This window comes from Lepisma saccharinum, chromosome 13 (assembly GCF_977018435.1).
Source record: "Lepisma saccharinum chromosome 13, izLepSacc3.1, whole genome shotgun sequence".
Lineage (NCBI taxonomy): Eukaryota > Metazoa > Arthropoda > Insecta > Zygentoma > Lepismatidae > Lepisma > Lepisma saccharinum.
This window is the reverse complement of record NC_139241.1, coordinates 29,416,479-29,438,416: the sequence shown is the minus strand read 5'-3', so window position 1 is coordinate 29,438,416 and position 21,938 is coordinate 29,416,479. Positions and strand designations below refer to the sequence as shown.

Here is a 21,938-nt window from a genome sequence, read left to right as displayed (position 1 = left end):
TGAGCACACCTTTATGCTCGTGTAATGCATAAATTGCAAGCAAGCTGTTCTTTTATTTAAATCGACTAATTATAGCCTAAAATGAACACTAATTAACATTAAGGTTGATCTTTAAATTTGAAGTTTATAAAGTATAGATGAAATCACTTTATAAGTGGAAAGGCATTCTACTCGTCATAATCATAAAAATATTAGTTTTGCGTGGGCAGTCCATATCACGTCGGCAAGACCTCCAATATCTTACAGCTACAAACTTAAAGATTAACAGAGTTTAGAGCGAACATGTCATCATCCTGTTTCGTCATAATTCTTGCTAATCATGTCAATCACAAAGCAACATTTTCACGGCTTAGTCAGTGTCAAATGACGTAATCGAAATAATAGTTTATCGTTTATCACGCGGTTGTTGAGTAAAACACTCTTTCTTGGTACCGCGAACTACTAATCTTATCATATCGTCTCAATTTTCAACTTCTTGTACTTACGTTGTCAACGATCACTTCTGGATTCATATATTTAAGAGAGCCCGACCCTGTGGCCGAGTGGTTAGCACATCGCGCTGCGACGCCAAGGGTCCCGGGTTCGAATCCCGGTCGGGCTTGGTTGTTTCTGAATGTCCATTCATCAATTTCATCATTTCATCACTCATCCCCATCTTCGCAAATTAGCCAAGAGGCACAAAACGCGAAGTAAAATAAACTAAATCAAATCAAATATATTTAAGAGAAAGAGCAAATGCTTCTTGAAATCCCTTTTTTGTTTACAATTTCCAATACATTAATTGGTGTTTTTCTCTTGACAACGACACATGTTGATTGATTGATTTGCTTTATTTTACTTCGCTTCTTGCGCCACTTTTGGCTAATTTGCGAAGATGGGGATGAGTGATGATATGATGAAATTGATGAATGGACACGCACAAACATCCATGCCCAGACCGGGATTCGAACCCGGGACCACTGGCTTCGTAGTGCGATGTGCTAACCACTCCACCACGGGGCCGACAACGACACATGTGTAGATATACCGGGTGTCCGAGAAGTCTTTGTATGAAAACAAAAATTAACTGTATCCGCTATATGCAACATAGACATGCAAAAATGGTACCAAAATGTTCGGAAACTATTCAAGTTTTATTGGCAATAGGAAAGAAATCAATAAATCTCCACGTGAGCACCCTTGGTAGCACGGAGTACATCTAGTCGAAATTCAACTTCTCGCCATGCATTAGCCAACTTCACAGGAGGGATTGATGTGATGACTTGGATTATCCGTTGTTGCAGAGTTGCAAGATCGGATACAGGAGTTCTGTAGATATTGTCTTTCACATAACCCCATAGATAAAAAAATCTAAAGTGGTTATGTCTGGAGATCGTGCAGGCCACGATGTCGGTCTATCTCGACCAATCCATTTTCCAGGAAATGTCTGATCAAGGTAGGAACGAACCTCCAGACTCTAATGGGGATGTGCACCGTCTTGTTGAAAGATAACATCTGGGTGGTATTCTAGCAATTGAGGAACAGCAAACAATTGCAACATGTCGAGATACACTCCAGATGTTACGGTGTCCTCACAGAAAAAGAATAGTCCGATTATTCTTTCATGCAGCAGCGCGCACTAAACATTCACCTTTGGTCTGCCCAAGGTCGACTCCCTCACCTCATGAGGGGGCTCTTTACCTCAGATACGCACATTGTGTCTATTCACTAAACCACTGACATGAAAGACAGCCTCGTCTGAAAAAGCAACACGTTCCAGATAGTCATTATCAGCGTCAATGCGTGATAACATTTTCACCGCAAAGTTATACCGACGTTTGCCGTCATTGGCAGGGACGGCGCTACAGATGGGTTAGGGTTGGCTGAAGTCCACCAAAACTGGTCTCAGAGCCCCCTGTAGCCCCCCTAGATTTTTGTAATACGTTAGATGCATTTCGATCGAAAACTTAAAAAGTAGAATTTTCCATTTTCCATTATAAAACTTCCATCAATACATTTTCTAGCTCGGTTAGATCTCAAGGTTACCTTATTTATGATGTGTTGTAAAATTAAATAGGTGGAGAACAGCTGCAGATATGCCTGGATAACAGTGGCCACTGATCATTTATTTGATACTAAGTAATTGGCCAATCTAGACGCCAAACTTGCTACGAAATCTGGTGCTTGTCTGGTAGGTGAACGTATTCAGTGACTTTGAGATTGTTCTTTGATTGTTGGCATATACAGTTTCTGAATAGGTCTAGCAGGTGTGACAAATAAATTTTACATGAATAAGTAGTACGACGTTCAAAATGTAAAGAAGCGTTATGTTTCTTTTCTGTTTGGAGTACCGACAATTGCACGAGTGTTAGCGATGTTCTCTCATTGGTTTCGTCGTTATATATATTCTTATCGCTGCGAATATCCGTGAGGGACAAATACGACGATAAAGAATCAAAGAGTACACGAACTACCGGATTCCTAATTGCTAACATAAAAATTGGGCTCCCAGCCCCGACAGTCTAGCCGTAAACCTGATATCAAGGTCGAGGTATAACATTTCATTAAGTGGTTCGGTTGGGATTTCACTAGAAACTGTAGCTCTCATCCATACTGTAGCTCTCTGTGTATCTTGTGGACCTTAATACAAATCTAATCAACTAAACATTGCAATACGGTGCGAAAATCAGCATGCTTGTTCAATTTTATTGCTCGCAGTCTTAGTCCTGCATCTTAATTAATTATCATTTTTGAGGTTAGAAAGCAATTTCTGCAGTACCGTCGTCATAGTGCAGGAGAATCAATCTTTGATCCAATTCGGATTTTCACTAATCAAAATGCTCAGTACAAGGGTTGCAACCTTTTTAATTGCACTGTAAAAAGTTGACAGTAAAAAAAACGGTCCAAGACCGTCAATTCTCGCTGCCATCCAGATACCGTAAAAATTACGGTGACCGTAAATTTCTTTTTACGGATACCTGTATATTAAACGGTAATATACCGTAATTTTAACAAGTTTGTTTTTTAAAAAATACGGCATAATGCCGTAATTTAAACAATAATTGGCTGTATTTAGATGGAATACCTTTTTGCATAATGTAAAAAATGATACCTTTTTGGCCAGACAATGTCAAAAAGTTATTTTCACATTACATATTGATGATTGATTTTGTTCTGGCATAGGTATAAAATTTCCAATTTCACTGCCAATGTATGTGCTTAAAACACTCCTTGGCAGCACAGTTCATCGTTTTCCACGATACTAAGGCATTTAGAGAGAATTTTACATTTGCACAACACACAATTGATTTACGTACCCTTGCACAGGTCGACAGTAGTTAGAAATTAAAAATTTCCTGTTTAACTAGGGGGAAATACTGAACTACGAATTACGTATTAGAGTCCCCTTCTGGCTTCTGTAGTGGACTGGTGAGCTAACGTCCCATAAAGCTACAGGTGCCAGGTATGAAACCCAGTTCATACATGAGTATCATTGTATTTATTATACCCATTCCGTCATTTATAATCATTATCACATTTAACCCAATATGCAGAAAGAAACAAAAATACCAAAATAATAATTACAACTTATAAATAAAATAGCATTTCACCAACTCCATAACCATCAATGTCATACATTTTCATTGGACAAAATTAACATGTTCTTGAAGGCAATGTTTTAATTATTTTATTAGATACTTCCAGGCCCTCTGATGCCACAATGCTATTATTCTTACCTTGTGATCGAGTCCTGAGTTCAATACCCTGGTGGAGGCATAATGCAATGGTTTGGATTCCACTTCAAAACTGTAGGTCCAGCCCCAATTAGCCTATCTGAACATAAAGTGGACTTGAAACTATACCTCTCCATTTACTACAATATGTATGTGTGCGCGAATGCATTGTAAGGATATGATACATTCACAAAGAAAAAACAGTTATGAGGAAAAGGTGAAATATGTTTACAATCCTTCCAAGCAAAAAACAAATTCTCAGTGTTTTCAGATATTCAGGAATCCTGTGAACATGGGCGTCCAGAAGGGGGGCAAGGGGGGCCATGGCCCCTCCCTGGAAAATGAATGTGTATATCTAAAAATTATATATTTCACACATAATTTCATTTCAATCACAGTAATTTATGTTAATTATTATAAATTCGTTGAAGAAACATGATAATTTCAGACTGAAATATTGTTTTTTGAGAGGGCATCACTATTTTGGAGGAAAATATGTGTCCTTTGCCCCCCCTGGAAAAAATTACCTTACTTGCCCCTCCCTGGAAAAAATTCTGCGGACTTCCATGCCTGTGTATAACATAATAGAAAGCAGAAAGGAAAACATAGCCCTCAAACCTTAAAATTTCAATGTTTTAGCATTTATGGAAATACATTTCCATAATGAGACTACTTTGTTAGTACAATAATTATTATTACTTAAATTAGGAAATATTACAAAAATATCTGTAATTGAACTGAAAAAAAAATAATTTCACTTCAAGTTCCTCACAATGCAACAAGTAAATCACAAATTGCACTCATAAACACACACAATACTATAATAAGCCGAAGTTTTTCTGTAGGCAAATGATGGAAAGATTCTCTCTCCTTGACCACATGAATTCTACAAAAGTCTGAGAAGTTCCTAGATCTGACTTTATTCTCATCTTCAGGGTAAAGGTAAAGAAGTAATTCTAGCCTGAAGATAGTGGCATTATTCTCAAAAGCTCAGAAACAGTTGCAGAACCCACTTGATCGATAGCCCAAGAGAATCAATTCAACATAAAAAATTAATAAATAAATAAGTAAAATAAGATTTAAAAAAACTGGATTTTACTGACATTACTACCAATCTTCCATCCCTGATATTGGTGCAATCCTCAAATACTTTTCAGTTTTAAAAATGGAATTTTCAAATGATATATAATAATTCAAATAATATAAATAATTTATTCAAATCAACCAAGTACATAATTATAATTTACTTTTTACTTATTTTCACTTTACACTTGTTTCTTTGCATTTTGTCAAATAATTACTACATTGCACTTGTGCTTTTTTCTTCTTAACTTAGGACCCTTCTGCTGGATTAAATCACCTGGGAAGAAGAAATATACCATTAAGGAATTTGATACAAAACCAAATGCTATTGCAGCAGCATAAATTTAAAATTTCATTAATTCTCAAGTAACAGAATAACATTGTCAAAGGTGTTCAGTGGTGCGTAAGCTCAGTAGTAGTTTCCCACTGATACAGTTCCCTTAAAAAATAAATACATATGTGGAAAGGTGGCAGAAATTGTCACCATTCCATGAAGGCACATGGTTCCACATTATCTACTGGCTACAGTGGAGATGATGTGATCAGTACCATGTTTCAGCTGTCTCACCCCCTCCCTTCCCAGTTACCCATAGAGTAAACTAATTTGAAAAAGTAACTATACTAACTTAGCTACTAAGCCAGCCCTGGTTTATTTCAGTCTGTAGAGCAATGACATGGTATGCCAAAGAACTTGGTTTGTGTCCTGGTCAAGCCTGAATTTTCTTTGCAAAAATTTCTACGCAGTACATCTCCTATGTGAACCATGACAATCCAGTTAGTTGGGTGTCTTTACTGCCATGAGACAATTGAAGTCTGCATTATGTCAGTTCAAAACAAGAAGAGAACTTCTTATGTACGTTTTTGCAAGTTTTCATTTTCAGTGTCATTACGAGTATTATTAAAGTGGTTAACAGAAAACAAAACTAAAATTCAAAAAAGCAATGAAACAAGAAACGGAGATACAATAACATGCTGTACTGTAGCCTGCATGTTGAAATGCAATCATGAAAATATGTATTCCATATTTGTTTTTATTTGTAAAATGACATATATCATCATCATCATCAGTATTCCACCACGTTTTCCACATTTTTAGAGAAGTTTGCAGATTTCATCCATATATTTAATAGAAACATAATCCATATTTAATGGAAACATGGTCTCCACTTAACGTTTCATGAAATTTAGTGTATAGCTGTGGTAAATTATAGTATCACAGCACTGGTGGGACCCAACTTCCACATTGCGCTGTGCCTTCATGTCATGGTGCATGATGGGCTTTACCTTACTTCCGTTCCGTGTGTGCCAAATCATATGGTAAACCCAGTACTGCATTCAGTGTTTAAACCATTCATCTTTTAGATCTAAGAGACAATACTAAGATGAGAAATGACCAATATTATGATTAAATAATAAATGGTACAGTGGGATGCACAAGTATTGGGTCAGCAAATTGTCCATAACAATTTTCATTCATATTTCTCTTGCTTCTTTCGTGTTTTTAGGGACTGACCTTTTATGTATGCAAGTGCTGGTGTAGAAATTTTCAGCAGCTTGTTTGACATTTTGTTTCATTTTTTTAAGCACTCATTTCATAAAACAAGGGCAATAAACATGGCGATGGACAATTTACTTTGCAATTCTTATGCATCTCATTGTACAACAAACCACATCCATACTGACAAGAAGACTCAAACTCTGAATGTTTGGTGATTAAAGTATGGGTCTAGCACTAAAACCACATTGCCACTGACCCAACCACCTGTTTTATGCACTGAATTGATGTGAATATTTCAGGAGAATTAAAAATATTTGAACTACAAATTTGGAGCTTTTTAATTATTATGTGAAAGTTTGTGCAGTGTTCCATTCACACATGATACAACATACCTTTTGCCAAACTCCAATGTGTTGCATGCTTGAAATGGATACTGATATAGCATTTAGGAAGCCAAGCATTCTATCAATCCTTGCTCAATTGAAAGCATAATTTCCATGCATTCTATTAGGGACGATCCTGTAATAACAATAATAAATTTAAGAATCTCATTCAAAATATCAAATATATGAACAAACAAAAAAAAAAACTTGCATTCAATACACGTAAGGGTTATTTCAAAGAATGTCAATTGGCCCACTTTTAAGGAAAGCCCACTCTGACCTTAAATAGTTACAGGAGTTTATATGATAAATTGGCAGCATTTTTTAAAAAAGTAGGCCCTGTGTGTTAGTATCAATTCAAGTAATTGTTCAATTCCATGACCCACTTTTTCCACATACAGCCATTCACATGGGAAGTAAAGGTAAAGGGATTGAATAATAGTTGTCAGAACACAAGATTGAAAACTTTCAATAACCTTTACCATGATTTATTTTATTTATCTTTCAAGCTAACTTCCAACCATTGAGTGAGTAACATTTCAAATTTCTTATAAAAACTTATTGGATCCATTTCTAATGGGAGGAGGGGTGGGTATTTTGTTGCTTCAGGTTCTAGTTGAAAACATGAAAAGCAACTTACTTGTGGATCTTGTCCAAAAGAGGTTCCAATGCAGTTTCTAGGACCTCCCACAGAAATTTCACAGCTGGCACAGTTCTTGGCATATCTTTTACTTTCCAGACTTAAAATCAGAATTTCTCATAAAAACCTGTAATTAAATGAATTTTGAGCATGAAAACCATAAATTATTAACAATTTTGAACAGGTTTAAACTTAATGATAACAATCAAACCATAAATTACCTAAATCTACTGTATTAAACTTATATTGTGTCATTGTTTTGATTACTAGAACTTTAAATCCAAATTTTGTCCAAAATTGCAATTCTTGCGAGAAAAAGAATTTTAAATCAGTCATAAGATACCTAATTACAGTTAAATATGCATGAATGCTAATTGTTGCAGTCATAAACAGTTTAAACTTGAAGGGAAATACAAAATAACACCAAGAACTAACATCTTTCATGTCAGTACCACTCAGTTTTTATGTAAAAGTGTCATTCTTGGAAAATGCCGCAAAACCGAAGGAATTTTGAATTATTACAAAAATTTTGCATTTACTTCACATTATTTGCTTAGAACTAGCAGAAGGATTTTAAGTGGATGCTCAATATGTTATGGAACATCCAAATAGTTAATATTAGTGAAAATCAATGTTGCCATCTTATTTTTTTAGAAAATTCCTCAGTGTTCCGCAGATAAAAATTTCTAAGTTTCAATTTTGTTTTCACATACAAAGTTAAATATAACACCTCCAACTTGTGTAAATGTACACTATTATAATTACTCATAAATTTGTATTTTTAACCATTCACTTGACATTTTGTCAAAATTATGTAATTCTACTTACCTAAATACAAAATTATGAATAAAATGAACAATATTGGGAGACCAGTTCTTCATTTATAAATCTCCCATGGGATTAAATACTTCTCAACAGATAACCTTAGCTAGATCAAAATATCTTTACTCTGATGGGGTCTAGAACCCAATATTGAATTTTACTATAATTTTGGGACTTTCAGATAAATTTCGGCTAATTTCCATGATTTTTTTTTTCAGTGTACAGGATAAGTGAAGGAAGGGGACAATTGAAGCACACCGTGTCATTTTTTCCCGTAAAGCTTTTAAACCCTTCCCTGGAATTATTTATGTGTGGAGGTTCAGGATTAACAGTATCATTCAGTCACTACTGATGAAATCCATACAATTTCAGCCAGTACTTTTAGGCTGTTATGCCAGATGAATAGTTAGGTACCCTTGACTTTCTGTACCACCAAGTGAAAGTTTTTGCATTTTTTATAAAGATTAAGTTGTTTACGTAGCTTTTCTGCTGTTTTTAGCTCAGGGAAATGAGTTATGGTGAAGTAAAGCACCTAGTTTCCTTAGCCTGAAGCAGGGAAGCTGGAAGGCTTTGTGCAAGTGCACCCAAAATATTAATAATAAAAGTCAATAATTGAAAATAAATATTAATTTTACATTTTAAATGTATTATAAAATAAAGTAAATCAAACACGAAGGACTTAAAACTCACAAAACCAAAATAGAAGTGTAACTATTGTTAGTAGTGCTAAGTTTGGTGACGTTATCATTTGCACGTATTTTAAGCTATTTGAATGTGCATACACCAATTTTGACCAATAAAAAGTTGCGAAAGTACTCCGAGATAGGAGGTTTTTAATTTACGTGAGCTGTGGTTTGGGATCAAATATCGCGGTTGTTCGTGCTTTCCGCGCTTAGAAGCACATTCTATGTTACATAAAACATCAAAACCTGTCAAGTAAGAAAAAATTGTACCTCAGAGACTGTTACTAAACATTTCTACCATCCGTAACTCGGCTATTGCAAGTTTCTGCTTTCAAAAATTTCTGAGTACTACTTGTAAACAACAGACACGCACTTCATATATCGTTTGTATACTACCTAATGAAAGTGACCGGTATTTGCAATGTGGTACATGTGATAAAGACATCGATGAATTTATATCTTCCACTACACAAGCAAATTGAATAAATGCACGTGGTTTTGGCTTCGTTGCATAGTACAGCAGTACAATAATAATAATATAGCACTAATAAACTGTGTTACAATGAATTTTCATTCCATTATGTTAAAAAATAAAAACATTATACGTACCTTGAGTTATGTAGATTTACTTTCCACGCAAGCATTCGAAGCACAACCATCGATAAAGAAGCACAACACAGCAACAAAAACATACGCTTCGGCCATGTTGGCCTGTGAAAGTTGACAAGCGACACAAATGCGCATGCGCGGCTTGGTCTAAAACGGTATGGAAGTATTTCCGATTCCACGGTCGAGTCCGTAAAATTTTTACGGTAGGATGTATTAAATTTCACGGTAACTTCTAACAGTGTGCTTTTATGTCAATATATTTGTATCCTAATGGAGATGAATTTGTAGTGAAAATATGTATGTTCCTTGAGAGTGGCACCTCCTATGTTGATGGTATTTCTCGTATTATCCCCATTTTTAGCCTTAAGTTCTGAATTTCAGTCGTTGAACAAGAAAACGTAAGATATTTCATCATGACGGCACAAATATAATATCATTAACACATTTTCTATTCAAGGGTGGTGTTGTTTATTTCATGCCTACTTTATTAAGTTAGTACCACTTTTCTGTAGCACGAAAAGTTACAATCTTTTGCCGCTCCCTGTTGTTGTGATTTGGACAATTTGGAATTATGGCACACTATGAGGTAGATAGGAACTAAAAATATAGACCCTTCAGCACCTCCTTGCAATGGTTGAAACATTAAAAACTACCTTTTACGAACTTTACAAGCTTTGTGTTATTGAAATGTGCATACCCCCATCAACGGCTTTTTCCAGCAAATCAGGTGTTATCTTCGTAATCGAACTGGTAAAGAGAGGTTGAGTGCTCTATCTATTGTCTCTTTGAGATAGAGCTTTGCATTGTATTTAAACAAGGTTGTAGCTGCTCATGAAAATGTACGTATCTTATCGTATTTCTTGATGTGGTTTATTTTCTCATTTTAGCAAAAAAACTACTTAAACTCTTTACATAGAAATAGTGTTATGTTTATATTTATACATTTATCCGTAGCTTTTATTACGTATTTTGTACTGTTTATATGAATAGGAATTAGTAAGTCTGTGATATTATTCCACTCAAAAATGGCTTTGGAAGAGACAACAATAAAATTATTACATTTTACTTGACATGAAAGATCCATGCCTAAAAGTACTGTTGTGTGTGATTGAACAAAATGCAGTGATTTATCTTTGAATCTAACTGTAAAATACGTCACTGTTAAAAATATACCGTAGAAAAGTTTTACGTAAATACCTTTTAGCTTGTATAAGTTAGCCCCCCGAGAATTTGACTCCTAAATCTTTAGCCCCACCCCCACTTATTTCAGGCTGGCGCCGTCACTGGTCATTGGGCAACAAAGCCTGCAGGATTTGCACTTTGTATGCACGAAACAGTAAACGTTTGTGTAACACATCATGAACAGAACTTTTTGGCATCTGTAATTCACATGAGGCCGTACGCACGGATTTCTTCGGACTGCGCACAAAAGTCACTCTGACATCTTCCACCCTTTCGTCTGAGGTTGATGGTCGGCCACTTCTCGGTGCGTCATCAACAGATCCTGTGGTCTTGAATTTGTCATACCACGACTTAATGCTCCAACCATCGGGCGGCACCTTTCCGTACGATGTTTGAAACTGTCTCTGCACTGTTTTTTGTGACCTCTCTCGTGAAACCATAGGACACACTCAGCTTTTTCCTGATTTGTGTACATTTCCGGTTTTCTGACACTGGCACTGCTACACTACTGCAACGTTACAAAAACCTGAAAAAAAACAAAAAAAAACGAATAGTTTCCGAACATTTTGGTACCATTTCTTCATGTCTATGTTGCATATAGCGGATACAGTTAATTTTTGTTTTCATACAAAGACTTATCGGACACCCGGTACCTATGTATCGAAACCAAGGTAGTTTGATTTAAATCAGGTGATTTTTTAAAATAAAAATCACTGATTTAAAGATATAAATTATAGAATACTGTACATAAAGAATATGTAGATATCAGAAGCACTTTTGGTGAAAGCACATTAATCTCGTAAACATTGAATGTTGTTTATTAGGCTCTAAGAATGGAAAGTAAAGGAAACAAAATACATGTACTGATGGGGTAAAGCTTATACCAAAGGAAATGTTATATGTAAACTGTAAACACACTTAAGTTTATCTTGATTTAAAATTCAATATATTTTATAGATATAAAAGCAAGCATTGTGTGCAGAATAATATACAAAATACTAATCGTGTTATACCGTGTGTCATTATCATTAAGGTGTAAATAAACATAGGAGCTATCATTTAAAAAAAAGCCAATATTCAGATAAAAATATTTTAGTTACAAGTACATCAAGAGTGTTTTATTTTCACTGGAAGATAAGGTACTGAAATTATTATAATTTTGTTTCATTAACACGCTCAACAAACATTTCCATAGTAGGTTCACATGTACAGTATCAGAAACAGAAAAATGTATATTTACATATAATCTTTTATTTGCTTTAATCAAACTGTTCAAATATTTTACAGGGCCGTTTAACAGGAAAAGCCTTTCTATATGAGAAACATGGTGCCAAAAACCATAGGCCTAATATAAGCAATATTTAAGCATGTTAACACTGTTAAGCCTTGTTTTCATGTTGATAAAACATTCAAATGCTGACCCAGGCAAAATTTATTGTATAAATATATATATACACTAAGAACGTAACGTTTCCACCCTCTAACAGGGTCTTTTTCAGACAAGGATTCACAACAAATTGTGATAAATAGTGAATTTATTGTGAACCTTTGTCTGAAGAAGACCCTGCTAGAGGGTGGAAACGTTACGTTTTTAGTGTATATATATTTTTATACAATAAAGTTTGCCTTGGTCAGCATTTTAATGTTTTATTAAGCATGTTTTTTAAACAAATTTTAAGAAATCGATTTAAAAAAATTAAAGTCATGATTTTTATCAACCGTGATCGAAACTTTGAACAATTAAGACAGATCAAACATAAAAAGTACATTTTTACACTGTTAGTTCATAAAAAATGAAAGAAGGTGTATGAGGGTAGAGATGACGGGACTGCATCACTTCCATGCGTGTCGCCAGACATTTTTGTAGAAGGGCCCATGCCACGGATGAAACTTGAATAGTGGAAATAATTACAACAATATTTATTATTATCATGGTTATGTTTATTATTATACAATAATATTATAAACTAATAAAAATTACTCCAAATGTATTATAATTATAGTAATTATATCCTCGGAGCATAGCCGGTCCTAGGGATGGGCAACTCTGGCACTCGTCCGAGAACTGCGCCAAATAAAGAAAAATGTTTATGGTTTATAGGAGGGCACCGGTGGTTCTATAAGCTACTAATCTGATTTTTTCTGACTTCTTGGATTGTTTTGACCTTCTTTAAAATACTGGAATCATTTTCTTAACAAAGCACTACATTGAAATCGTGTAAAAATATTTCAATTAGAAGTCGTTACAGAAATTTCTGGCGAAACAAAATAATTGAATGTTGAAAAATAAGAAAAAGTTTTAAGCACTACTTTTATAACTTGCTACCACTTATACAAAGAGGATGGATTTGATTGACTGATCTTTTTATTGATTCTTGGTTATTTAACGTCGTTTGTATACACGTGGATCAATCGCGACAATGAGGATGAGTATAGCGAGTAAAGAAACGGAGAGAACCATATAAATATGCATACCTTGTGCATGTTTCAAAGACATAACCTTTGTCCTTATATTCTAAATTCCACGAAAAATGTAGACTCGATCCCAGCTAGTGTTTGTGCGTGAAATAGATATTTTAATGCAAGTTTTTTTTTCACAAATACTTGCATTTTTGGATCAAGGTCAATGTTTTAGCGTAAGTATAAAAATTAAGAAATATAGCCATGTTATTATTAATTTATTTGTTCGATGTTTCTGCATGTTAAGGGTTGTTTGAACTCTCGTTACATTTTTTTACGTGCAAAAATCTACCGTGCTGGAAACTACTGCAAAAATTATGAGAAACTCGTTTTTTATGGGTCTTTCATTTAGCTCTGAAAAAAGGGGGCGGGCGGGCAAGAAAAGTATCGCCGGCCATGACTAGCTTCTGGTGTGTATTAACATTATTATCGTAGCACTAATATTAGCTAATTGCCATCAAGATGTCCCAAATATAACTTCCTGGGCTTCTTTTTTTCTTGAATTTTGGGCAGTTTGGAAAAGTATATTATGTTTTTTGAAAAAAAAACAGCAAAAAACGATATCGTCACTTACCATAATACTTTGTCATCGCTTGGAGAGAGGGCGGTGGCACGTACCATTTTCGCCCCCTCTAATTCCGCCAATGTACACACACAGTGTCGGCGATTATGGGGCGGTTGTCCCCCACCTTTTACCGCATTTCCCCCATACTATGCTAAACCTTATCTGCCAAGTAAAATTAAATTCCCCCCACCCCGTCCCTGTTTTGGAACCCAATCGCCGTTACTGTACACACATATGTTACAAAGTGACTATTCGCAAATAATAATAATAATAATAATAATAATATGGCCCCGTCTCTCTACTGTTTATGAAGATTGCAACCTGTCAAAATCCTTCCTGAAATGTATTCTGTAGAAGACGTGCCAGTTAAAGTGTCAAGGTATCAATTTCCATGTTCCAAGGTGCTTGGATAATAAGATTCTGCTAGTTCAAACGTGGGAGTTAACTAGCCTACTACGAGACTTGAAGACCAAACCAAGATGTTGTGTACACAAAGACTTACACGTCCTTAAAGACATGTGAAAGGGAGAATGACGTAATGCAACACATGGGAAAGATCTGTCGTCGTGACATGGTTCTCAACGACTGGTGACTCATTGTCAGCAGCCCAGTGGCATATCAGTATGCGGCCGAGCTCCGTGTGTTTGCACAATGTAGCTTCCTGGTGGCGTAATATTTACAGACTGAATTATTCTTGCAAATGGTGCTAAAGACATTGGTAAAGTTTTCCATCCCTCTCGCTCCCCATTGTCATATTTTCATGTATTTCATGCATTTTCATAGATTATAACCATGTAAAAACGTACTAAACAGTTTCTCATTATATTCCACTAATTATATACTATTTATAATGTACAAACCTTATTATGTACAAGCGTAAGACAATACCAAGGGCTTTTCAAAACTAATTCTACCATTCTATTGCAAAATTGCAATCCCACACGGAATGCTAGAGGCGGAACTGTTCTGGAAACCAGAGCAGACCAAACACCCTAATTACGAAAGCAAACTAATGAATCCCAATTTACATTACCCAATTAATAAATCATGGGAACCAATTATTATTTATATAGTCCTACTCACCATATCCTTACCCGTACAATCATTTCGCCTCGCAACATTTGCATTTCAATTGTTCTGGATACCAGAATGATTTTTGTTCTAATTGACTGACTACCTACAACCTCAAGTATCAAATAAACATATTCGTAAATCGACAACAACCATATCACATATATATCAAATTTCAAATGTTGAAAATGCAAGAATAGGGCCTAACGAATTTCACCCGAGTCGTGTTAGTTAGTTTCCAGTCTGGCCCTACAACTTGTCGCATATACTTGCCCTATTTCATGAATATTTAGGTCTCTTTGTAAATAAATACATTCAGTAAAAATGTTGTTGCTCGGTCTGTTCGCAGGCGACATGATATCGCTAGGGGAGTGCTTCTCCATCGCGCAACAGAATACACATGGAACAGTCAATCAGATAAGGTTTATCTCAGCGACTGCGCAAAAAAGGGGGAGGGGATTTCCAACCGGGAATAATCCCAACCAGGAATCATTATCTGGATATTTAATTATATTATAAAATATATCATACTTACAGAGTTCCAGTTAAGATCAGTTAACTTTAGTGTCTTTGTTGTACGTAATTTTAATGGAAGGGAAAGATACAAGGAAATATTTTTTTTATGTGATGATGACGCATGTCGCAAATTTGTACTAAATACAGTAGCTACATTCATGCATCATTATATGCATGGACATCCGCAGGTTTTTTTTCCGAGGTATTTTTTTTCAGGGGGCAAAGGAGGCATATTTCCCCCATAATAGCATAATTTCCCCCTCAAAAGCACTGCTTCAATATGAAATTAACATGTTACTTCAATTAACATAAATTATTGTGACTGACATGAAATTATGTGTGAAATATATATTTTTTAGTTGAACATACAATTTCCATGGGTAGGCTGTGTCCCCCCTAGCTAGACATGTATGACTATGTATACATATGTATGCATACAGTGGCGTACGCAAGGGGTTTACCTGGTTTAAACCCTCCCCCTTGAGATTTTTATGGAAAATGCTACGGAAATTATTTTTAAAATGGCCAATTTATCACAGTCAAATATCTGAGACAATAATAATAATAATAACATTTGAATTGTATGTATTCACTTTGGTCTTTCTCCATCAGATATTTCTTTGACCTTCTCAAAATTACATCCCCGCCCGATGGCGCAGTGGCAACGTCGTCGCCTTGAAATCAAAAGGTCCCGGGTTCGATACCCGAAGGAGGCACGTGGCAACAGACCCGTTCGGATCCTACTTTAACCTACTGAAACGCGGAGAAACGCGGCAACAGACCCGTTTCCGGCGCCTCAGTGGGCAATAACCTTTAAGATAACCTGCAGACTTCTGGAACGGAAACTTCATCTTCGGTTCCGCTCGATTCCCTGTAGTGGGCGCTACAGGGCCAAGAAATCGTTGACCCTTACAGTAAAGGCTGAATTAACACACCCTTTTTTACATAGGATCTATTAAAAGTAGACAAGGCCCATAGCCAGGAATTCTTTGTAGGTGGGGGGGGGGGGGCGAAGTCAATCCTAGAGGGGGCAAATTTTTAATATATTGTATCGCATTGGCATATATAGCTGGGTACACAGATGCACTTCCTCCAAAAGAGATAAGTAACAGAAAAGCGATGATATCTTGGAACACCAACGAACAAAAAAACTTCGAGCAACATCAAATAACAATAGGCTATTTAGATAATAACTTTCCAAAGAATATAAAGATAAAGTTTAACATAAATATTCTAATCGGAACTGTATCTACTTGATATTTACAGGTCGATAATGTTAATAGACGATTCATGTACCAACAGCTTTGGGCTTCTCTGCAGAACTGATTAAGGGAGTCCTTTATAAATCGTGCTTCATAATGTTCCCCTCTAGTTTCTAGTATGCAAGATCTTTACGCACAAAGGAATCTAACGAGAATCCAACAACACCATAGTGTTGTTATGCAAGAAATATCGAATTAATTAAATAATAATGGTTACATATTATCTACACTTTGATGAATTGTGTAAAATTTTGTACTACATTTTTTTGTACTTGCGAAAACATGGGTCCCTTAGTCCACCACGGTTTCTATTTCCTTCAAAGCGATACTCTTGCATCACGACAGACAATGTTTGCCTCCTGGTTACGTTAACCATTTTGCAAAATATTGTGTAAATTGTATTATTTTATTGTTGAAATACATGTGTTTGACACCCGACAAACAAATAGGTATCTCTTGATCGATCAGTTACTTCTTGGATTACAGTGTCATCATTAATATTTCATATTACGTTTCATAGAGAGAAATTGAATTTATAAGGCGCAAATAATTTTACGGGGCGCCATGGTTTTCTTTAACCTTTTTTTTATGTCATATAGATCGTTTGGCTCCCAAGGCCTACTCCCGCCGCCCTATAGATATGGCTCTGAACTTGAACTATAAGTGCGAAAAAATTGCGAGCGAAGCGAGCAAGAAAATTTTACGAAATTTATTTTTATTTGTATAATATTTGAAATCGAGAAGGCAATTGCCCCTCTGGGTCCCTTGCAAGTGTCCTTGGACGTCTGGAAGAAACACGTGAAAACTAATTCCATCTTGAGTATCCAATTGTCCTGCTATTCTTAGATTCTCCTAGCCTTGTTATTTTTACTTCAATGTTGGCTTCCCCTAGAATGGACTTCCGTCTAAAGTCGGGGGGTGGGGGACGATTCCCCCCTGCCCCCTGTAGTTGTGGCACTGTTTGTGAGTGTATCTTCATCAATTTCTCGTCATCACTCACTGTTGCGATTAGCTATTTATAGAAGTGGCAGAAAAGCAACGCTAAGTAACAAAAGTCAAATATCCACTTCCTCTCTCTACCACATGAATCACTATTACCAAAAGGTAGACTTGGGAAACAAAAATTTAAGCAGCTCCAAGTTCATAACAACACATCCAAGAAAAACATCCGAACACATTAGGCACCTTTAATACAAGACTACTCAAAATGTCACAACTGTTCTAGATAATGAAAAATGCGAAATCATTTCCCGAAGTCTGAATGAATCTGGAAGGGAATCCCCCCCAATCCTGATACGACATTATACGGAATACAACACACAATAATAAATCACAAAATCAATAATAATTGTAAAAATTAGTGAGAATTCCAGGTTGGAATGTGGTCTGTATTTTTCACAGGGGGGCAAAGCAGGTTCTCAGGGAGGGCAGTTGCCCCCCTGCCCTACCCCTCTAGCTACAGGCCTGAGTAGACATAAGAAATTCAACAGATTGTTTCCAACACAGATAGCAAATGAACAAGTGCCACGCTGTTTCACCTAATAAAATGCAAATATATTTTCAAATTCTTAAATTATGAGTAAAAAGAAAGTAAAAATCCAGAGAAAGTTGTTTTGTTACTATGCCTGAATTTATATATATATATATATATATATATATATATATATATATGTGTGTGTGTGTGTGTGTGTGTGTGTGTGTGTGTGTGTGTGTGTGTGTGTGTGTGTGTTAGCATTACCATTTCTTTGTAGTAAAGTTGTAAATGTACAATTTTCATTGGAAAGTGGAAGAGAAGCTAATCTAAATAAAAATACAGTTATGTAAATATTGTCAAGGAGTTATTGTAACTTTCAGCAACAATAGTAACAAGAATGATGTAATTGGCTCTGGGGCTCACCAAAGATTGAACTTTGTGCTGATCACTCAACTTCCGCTTTGATTGAGATCGAGAATGTGTGGAGCAGTTTTTCCACACCCCTTACATGCCTTCGTGGCTGTGTGCAATACAGTGGGGCTGCTTTCCTTTACTCTCTCAGAACAACAATAAAAAATTTAATCAATGAATTCCTACCTAATTGTAACTCTGTGCCCTGAATTTCTACCTCTCAAAGTTAATTTTAGCGATGAGGATGAATGATAAATCATAATGGGGAAAACACGCATCCTTGTCTTACCCAGAAAACGACCTTTAAAGTTTCATGCATGAAATTTGCTGCACTCAAATACATGAGATAAATGTCTACATACTAATTGGCCATGGGTGTTGGATGAGGAGGGTTTGGGGCTAGAAACCTGAAGAAAACATGTCATTATAATTATTTCGCTACGTTTTTTGTATCCATAATAACCAGAGATCAGATTTCTAGGCAATAAAAACTGCCCGAATAGGCAGGCTAAAAGAGGCATTAAAATGTGGAAAATAGACACTAAAAATTCATTTTATTTAATTAGCATTTACTTCCAATATTGTGAATAATGAAGGATCTCAAATTAAAATTCTCTCTTTCAAAATTTAATACTTCCAACATGGGCGGTGCTACGCCCTTTGGGGGTACGTACAAAAATGTTATTTACCACGGCTACAGAAATATCTTAATCTCAGGGGATAGGTTCTTTATTCGAGAATTCCAAATAAGAAAGCGTTTTTATAACCAAGAGGATATAGTTAAATGCGGATCTATATTCTGAAAACTATATACAATACAGAGAAAACATATAGCGAAGCTTGTATATACATTGAATATATATATATATATATATGCTGATTCCAAATTTACGTCGGTTATATTCTTCTTAAAAAGGAATTCTTCTTCTTCTTTCTTCTCGTAATTTCTGGAAAAGGCTTATTCTTCCTTCCTATCTTTGATTTTGGGAAAAGGCTTCTTCTTTCCTTCCTTCAATTTTGGAAAAGACTTCTTCTTCTTTCCTTCTTTCTGTTTTTGGAAAATACTTCTTCTTTTTCTTCTCTTTGATTTGGGAAAAGGCTTCTTCTTCTTTTCTTCCTTCTATTTTGGGAAAAGGGTTCTTCTTCTTTTCTTCTCTCTATTTTTGGAAAATACTTCTTCTTTTTCTTCTCTTTGATTTGGGAAAAGGCTTCTTCTTCTTTTCTTCCTTCTATTTTGGGAAAAGGCTTCTTCTTCTTTTCCTTCTTCTAATTTATTTCTTCCCTTTTAAATCGTAATCTTATTTATTACATATATGCGCTTGCTTTCCCCGTCTCTTTAGCAAACAATACAAGCTATACTTATAGAAATATTAGGTGCGTCTAAACTGACAATAGCGCCACCTCCTATGTAACGACCAAAAAGGGGAATAGCCCAGGATGTCTAACAGCAAGCGCTGCCTATGGCTTAGTGCGTCTAATAAGAAGCGCAACCGTAAGTGCTTCTGGGCGTCTAATTTGACACAGCGCCACCGAGGGACGGACAAATACAAAAGCTGACGATGTTCTCCTCGTCAGAGGATCAAAAAAGAGAAAGATACATCTCTGAATTCATTTGCTCACTTATTAACTTTTCTAATTGTTTCATATATGAGGATTTTCTTAATTATCTTAATTGGCTACATACAAAATTTTATTCACTCCTTCTATAATTTTATACTCTTCCTTTATATATTTTTCATTTACTGTAATATATATAACGCTCTTCTCCGCTTCTAGTTTCTACAATGAACTCTGCTCTTCTTTATATGGCGTGCTGCCATCTATCTTTGCTCTCGGGAAACAGTTCTTCCTTGCATTTTTCATTGTGTCGTAGGAACTGGCACGTGACAGCGGCTGTAATTTCATAATGCATGCACAGCATTGTATAATAATTGTATCTTTTTTTCATTAACGGATGTATCCTATAGGGTAACTTAGGGTGAATATGGGCACTTCTGAAATTCTCTCTCTCTACAAAAAAAAACAACAACATATAAATAAAAATAAAAATAAAAATATTGATCTGGCAGTGAAGTTTGGAACTTGTAGTATCTGTTGAAACTGGAAGCTACCAAGATGTAGTGTATTTGGAGCTGCCAAAAACTACAGAAAATACTCGTCTTAAATGTAAGTAGACGAGGAAAACTGTGATTTAAAAATGGTTATGTGAATTTATTAGTAGTACTGTGCTACATGCTATATTTTAAAAACCATTTGTGATAAGATGGTATTTAGTTGTCCTAGAAGAGATTATAAGATTTACCGCAATCTTTGTCGTTGGTACAGTGTATCCAACTGATGAACAGAAGAATGTTGCACTTTTGAGGGAATGGGGTCACGAAAATATGGTAAATAGGTTCAACACATGATATGATCACTTGCCCTGAAAGAGGTTTCTAAATTAATTTGTCTCCTATAGATGGGGAAATATACAAAGAATAGTCAACTTCGTGGAATGAGAAGGACATGCAGAAAGCGATTAAGGCATTTAGGGAAGGTAGGAATCAACTGTTTAGTGATCCTTATCCGTATCTCCAAAGATGAATACAGAGTGACGAGGACAAATCCCTGAGAAAAAAGGGTGTAAGCTACTTAGACCGTGGAGCAGAAGGATTAACTGGTATCGCAGTTACAAATTACATTCATGTGGTTTTTGCCTCGACCCTAGTGATGTGAGAAAGGTTGCGTTCGAATTTGTCAAGTCGTCCGCACGCTCTCTTCATCGTCACCATGTTCAGAATCGGAAAACGTCAGTGATGAAAGAAACAATACTGTTTGTGGATTCTGTAATGTGAAGTACTAACACAACGACCCTGTTTCTGAATAAAAAAAAATGGTTGATTGGGTACAGTGGCAAGAAAATTTAAAGGTGGTTATCACAGGATGTGTGTGACTGACTACACAAGGGAGAATAAAGCTTATTTGTGGAAGATGTGCGAGCAAGAGATAGGTCCTACACTACACTAAATATGACGTTTGTATTGGAAATTAAAGACTGATAGTGCTCATTTCAATGTTAGGTAACTGACCCGTTTCACCCTAAGATGTGACCCGATTCACCCAAACTCTTAAGGGTGAATTGGGTCATGCAGAAGTGAAGTCTAAATGCTACGGGCAAAAATATAATCGAACTTAAAAAATTATTAGTTACTGGAAATTATTGTTAAAAGATAGCTTTAATACCATATTCCCGATAATTTTAAATTTGAATGAAATTATAGAAAATATTTACATTGTTTGAATTTTAGCCCGATTCACCCTAAGTTATCCATTATTTATATTTGCAAAATTACATGACTGCAAGCAGAGGTGGCAACTTGAAATAAATTTTGGGAGGCAAAACAATATTTTATAAATATAAATATACATGATAATGATCTGTCTCTCTACATGAATTTTGTGGGAGAGGGGCAGAAAGTGCCTTGCCCCCTCCGCCCACCACTGATCCATGAATCATGAACTCCTCCTTCCCACCTTATGTAAAGGATGAACACTACGAGTAAAGCTATTTCCGAGGTTGTCCTTTC

The 21,938-nt window shown here is 35.7% G+C and overlaps 1 protein-coding gene and 1 long non-coding RNA gene across 3 annotated transcripts in view; one reads left to right on the top strand and one right to left on the bottom strand.

The window, feature by feature from the left end:
• The window catches only part of LOC145997220 (uncharacterized), a 136,649-nt gene that overhangs the window by 21,760 nt on the left and 92,951 nt on the right, over nt 1–21,938 (top strand). The gene's annotated exons all lie outside the window — the stretch shown is intronic.
• Nucleotides 4,981–7,383, bottom strand: LOC145996912 (uncharacterized). Its single transcript, XR_014442827.1, has 3 exons — nt 7,318–7,383; nt 6,687–6,813; nt 4,981–5,073 (listed from the first exon to the last, which is right to left on the bottom strand). It is a non-coding gene; the product is annotated as an uncharacterized LOC145996912 (long non-coding RNA).